General features: G+C 33.8%; 1 pseudogene; it reads right to left on the bottom strand.

The window, feature by feature from the left end:
• Positions 1 to 1,335: 1,335 nt before the first annotated feature.
• On the bottom strand, positions 1,336 to 2,591 carry LOC111004489 (annotated as a pseudogene).
• Positions 2,592 to 5,680: the final 3,089 nt, after the last annotated feature.

The following is a 5,680-nucleotide window of genomic DNA, read 5'->3' as shown; positions in this document are numbered from 1 at the left end:
CTTAATCGATCAGGGTTTGCAAGATTGTATAGATGAATGGTAATGAAAACACTCTAGCCATTGCGACACATTACTGCAGTATGTACCTGACAAATTGTCTCACTTAGGCATAGTTTTTATATGCATTTCCGTGCCGAACCGACCCATAAAAAATATTCGTATCCATTAAAACAAACAGTACACCGTAATGCCTAGCAATAAATTCGTTTAAGTAGCTACCTTGGTTCGTTAATTTATAGCGGTAACGTGAACCTTTGATATACTAATGTTGTGTCGAAGACATTGCGATATTAAGAAGGAAAATGCAATAAATCCGTGTTTCCGTGTGTCAGAAATAAAGTACTTATATCGCGGGAAGTGGGCATTCCTCCTATTAGCATACGTTTGTAGAACGCTTATGACACGCCAACAGCTGATGATAAGAAACTCACATGTTTTGAATTACCGCTTTGTATTAGTATATTCTTATGAATAACAATTATGAACTATTAATAATAATTCATTATTATGCATTATGAATTATTAATTATGAGCAATAGTAATAACAATAATTTAACTTTCTTAAAATAGATATATATCCCTGTTATATTATATTCAGTTTCTTAGTCCAGATTTCTCAACGTTAGCTCAGAATTGGGTGAGTCTCTGCCGATTATCGTTTAGTAAATGAAGAAAAAAAATTAACATAAAAAGGAATTAGAAATTACAACGTGATATAGTAAATTCAGAAGTTCAGTCTCCTCATTGCTGCAAAATTAGTTTCGTTCTAGCTATTACATTCATCTAAAGTCAAGCTGTTTTACCGACCGCAACTACGTGGGAAGGAATTAATGCAGGTGGCATGACGCCGACTAACAGACGAGGTATAGATGGGTGGGTATTAGAGGGTGTGGGGAGAACAGTGAAAAGTGCAACGTTGTCGTAGTAATTTATTGCAGCTTCACGCGCCGCGACGACGCGTTGACGCCACGCGCCGTTGTCTAGCAGAGTCAGCCACTGGGAATAGGGTATTATGTCGATATAACTATGTTATGAAATCTTTTTATTGCTATTTTCAATGTAATCGTGAATACCGTGTATGTTATCGCGATAAACGATATGAATGCGCACTGATAAATAGAGGTATCATTAGCAGGTATTTGTGATAGGAAATACAACTGAACACTTAAAAAGTAATTTGCTAGCTTTACAGAGATTCGTTTAAATTATGAGTAATATCATGTTATTACGCTGCAAAGGAATTTAGTTTTTAAAATATTTTCCTTGTAGTTTACAATGAATATCAAAGGTCGCTGGTGATTGTAAATGTTCAAGGGCATATTCAAAGTGTGTCTATATATTTAACAAATTATTTATTATTTAACCAAGCCTTTTAAGTAGGTACATTTTTATTCTTAGGTGTAAGATTTGGAAACTTAAATACTACTTTAAAGTAAGAAATACCTGAGTTAGGGTCCCCAGCTCTTCCATAAACAAACTTTATTCTTAATTACTTAAAATAATTACATTATTTAACCTTATTTTTTTTTTTCAATCGTTATCAACACGCCTAAGTGCACGAGTAAGTGTGTGGGTGCAAATGTGTGAGTGAGACTATTTACAAAGCTTTATTTGTTATAGGAAGCCGTACTTTTTCTAAAATATAATTTATCCACATCAAAATATACTCCTTTATATTGATGATAACACTGCTCAGTACCCAACTCCTAGCAAATTTGTTGGTGAAGTAAATGTTTGCTGTGTGATCGAACCAATCTAAAACCGTTCCATCGTGCCACACGTAGGCACCTCGCAGAGACTTAGGTGCTTCTAAAACCAAGTATACTGGAGTCTTGGCTGCCTCGTCACTGGACAGAAATCCAATTTTCATAGTCATATCAGTTCTAACGAAGCCTGGGTGAACAGAATTTACGCTGATGTTCTTAAACTCTAACTCCTTTTGCTGTATCATTGTTAGTGCACACAAGGCCACTTTTGATACTCTATAGGCAGCTATACTACCTTTATCCACTATATCATCTGGGTTAAAACTACCGTTCTTTTTGGAATCGAGATACCAGTCGACGAATTCGTTTATGTCAGATATTTTTAAATCCCTTTTCGATAGCCTGTCTATCCAGTATTTGTTTCTGATGTTGCACAGGTGTCCACAGTCACTGGATACATTTAATATCCTCCCATTATTTCTTACCAAAGGGTATATCAATTCCTGCATGGTCAGTACGCCCCTGTAGTTAATATCGATCACTTTCAGATCCTCCTCATAAGAATTGAAGAGTACACTGTTGGCATAACCAGCATTATTGATGAGGATGTCTAAACCTCCATGTTTCGATGCTATGTGATCTCTAAGCGCGATAACACTATCTCTATTCGTGACGTCAAGTTGATGATATTCCGGTCGAAGTCCAAGTTTGTTTAGTTTATTGATAGCTGCTTTACCGAGGACTTCGGAGCGAGAGGTACACAACGCCGTCGAATTTTTGACATAAAGCCTTTACTATGGCGTATCCAATACCTTTATTGGAACCAGTGACGAGAGCAACGCGAGACATGTTCGCAACCGGTCAGTGTTATATGAAAACTGGCTCAAATGTCGATGTCACTATATCTACAATAAATTACATTGTGAATTGACGTTACCTATTATGATAAACGCGTCTACATACACATGTAATTAAGTTGTAAATTATAAATCCTGCGAGAATTAATAATTAATATTTCATAATTATATTTTGTTAAAATTTAATGAATTATTTGCGTAAACAGAATTGAAAAAATGAATTTATGAAAACTCCAAACAAAGATATTTTGTGTTGAATTATTTCATTAGACAGAACCTTAAAACTAAGCTATAACACAATCTATAACAGCTTTATTATGTACCGATTTCGAAACCTTTTCTTTAAATATCTGCTATGTAATATGGCACACAGCATCTTATAACCAAAGCAAGGTCACCCAGGTACTAGCATTACATCAGAATAACAAATTACGGTTTTCCGCAGCCCCTGCGTAACTCTCAATAATTTCATTTATTTTTGTTAATTGACCTTTTGTTCTTTGTAACCTTTATCAGGGGGTAAAGCAGGTACAATTTGTTTGTTATTTAATAAGTGTTGTTAGATTTCTGTTGACTTATTTCTGTTATTGTTCAATGATATGTTGACCTTTTGTGGGGTTGTCATGATAAAAGTCATAACAAATGTTTAGTTTTTGTTACCAGGATCAGGCCTCACTTTCTATACTTCTGGAAATACTCATTCTGGTCATACTCGTGAACAGGTGCTACTTGTGGTTACTGGTCGTACTTGTATTCGTGTATGTGATGATATTAGTTGTTTATACTACGTATTTGCGTGTTGTTCTCACGAGTATCTAAGTGTGTGCTCCTATTTCACCATGCCTCCTGCTGATAGAGGACAAATCCTTGTTTTAAATTTATTTTTCTATTCTTTATCACTCAAGATGTCATATGGAACATGGTGTTATGGTTGCAGCTCCTTACAAACATTGTGTAAAAAAAAACTTGGCGATTAAAAAGAGTGGCGGAGAGTTTATTGCCAGTTCTTCTCTTCCGTTCTACGCCCTTGATATCTGGCAGTAAATGTAAAATTAGAATCATTTAATGTATTTATTTTTTTTGACGTTCATAAGTGTACATTATCTTATCGATATGAATAAATGATTTTTGATTTGATTTGATTTGAACATGGTCAAGTATACAACAACTCAATCCAATATAACACTGAAAACATCAGTAAGGCATAGAAAGTTGAAAAAGGATTACTAATTGTTTCTCATACTCCTTCATCCCATGTTAAACATGTCGAAACTTTTTAATTGAAACGTAAACACAAAAAGTTGGTTCGGTTTAATTCATCAGGCGTGAATTATTTACATGACCCGCTGATACTCCACTCCTGTAACTCATTAATAAACAACTGTGACACTTCAATTAGACCCAGTTTTTCTTTGCTCTCGAATTAATGACTATGCTAATGATACGAGTTCTACACTCAGAATTTTGATACAACCCAAAATATTGTGTGATTTCTGGCTTTTGCGGTTACACTCATATATAAGCTTTATTCTCTTATGTCATCTATAGACGTTTTGTATGGAAAATAAATATCAATTTCATTTTATATATTATTTGCCACTGATTATGGATGGATGGATGCTTCATATCGTGTGTCTTAACTATACTCCGAACAATCACGATGAAACGATACGGACGCCATGTATTGTATTTCGTACATACGATATACGTTAACTATATCCTTAAAATAAGATTAATATACATCATAAAGAAATTAAATAAAAAACTTAAAACACAAAAAAACTGAGGTAGTCAATACTATTGTACTAAAAGTAACGTGTAATTTTTCAACTACTAACATAAGTTTATATTGTACGTCTGTAGACTCTCCGTACTAGCCCTACAATTAACAATTGAAATAAATAAAATAATTAAATTGGGTAATTTAATGGTCAGTGTTGGCCTAGTGGCTTCAGCGTGCGACTCTCATACCTGAGGTCGTAGGTTCGATCCCCGGCTGTGCACCAATGATGTTTCTTTCTATGTCCGCATTTAACATTTGCTCGTACGGTGAAGGAAAGCGATGTGTCTTAGACCCAAAAAGTCGACGGCGTGTGTCAGGCACTGGAGACTGATCACCTACTTGCCTATTAGATTTAAAAAATGATCATGAAACAGATTCAGAAATCTGAGGCCAAGACCTAAAGAGTTTGTAGCGCCACTGAATCTTATTATTATTAATTGAATGATCAAACAGTTATAACGTGTGCTGATTTATAAAGATTTTGATTACTTATAATAAATAATATAATAGCTTTTAACGTGCAGAATTATAGAAAGATGTGTTGCGGACGTGAAAGGTTCGTTGTTAAATATAATTAAAGTTGAAAAACAGTACTATTGTGGCTGCATTGCGTTAACAATGCAGCCCGATTAATGTTTTCTGTTAAATTAACTTGCAATCGATATATTTTAATTATTTTCTTAACCTTTTTTTCGAATATAATCAGTGATCTTATTCACATCTGAAGCGTATTTGATAACTTTTAATGCTAACAGGAAGCTAACAAGTAAATTTCTAAAGCTAAAAAGTAATATTTCCGTAGTTGACCAACGTTAGTTTACAATATTGCCTAGAGATTTCTTTATTTATTATTAGCACCATTCGAATATAATGAGGTGGTACGAAACCTCAATATTGAAAAGTTTGTGCGTATTATTGAAACTATGTGGTAAGCCAACTGCAACTTGCATAATATAACACCCTTAATACATTTTAAATAAGCATAAATTATGTGGTTGTATATTCCAAATTTATAGCTTAATTGGATTTGTGTTTAATAATTGAGAGTAAACTGGATATGGTTATACAATTATTAGAATTACGAACAGATTATACAAACTTTTGTCCTGGTTCTAAGCAAGGATTGGCCTGATAAAATCCTCGTCAAATGTAAATCTTAATTTATATTATTGTATAGACTAGAACCATGTTAATAAAAATTCGCCCAAAGTCCTATTAAATATATTCGTATAGATTACTACTGTACATTTTGAATCTTAATCTTTTTTATTAGGCAAATCAAAAAGTTGATTTGTTTGGATAACTTTTAATGAGCCATATGGCAAAGGTTGGCT

This window comes from Pieris rapae, chromosome 10 (assembly GCF_905147795.1).
Source record: "Pieris rapae chromosome 10, ilPieRapa1.1, whole genome shotgun sequence".
NCBI classification, from domain to species: Eukaryota; Metazoa; Arthropoda; class Insecta; order Lepidoptera; family Pieridae; genus Pieris; species Pieris rapae.
This window is presented reverse-complemented; position numbering and strand designations above follow the sequence as displayed.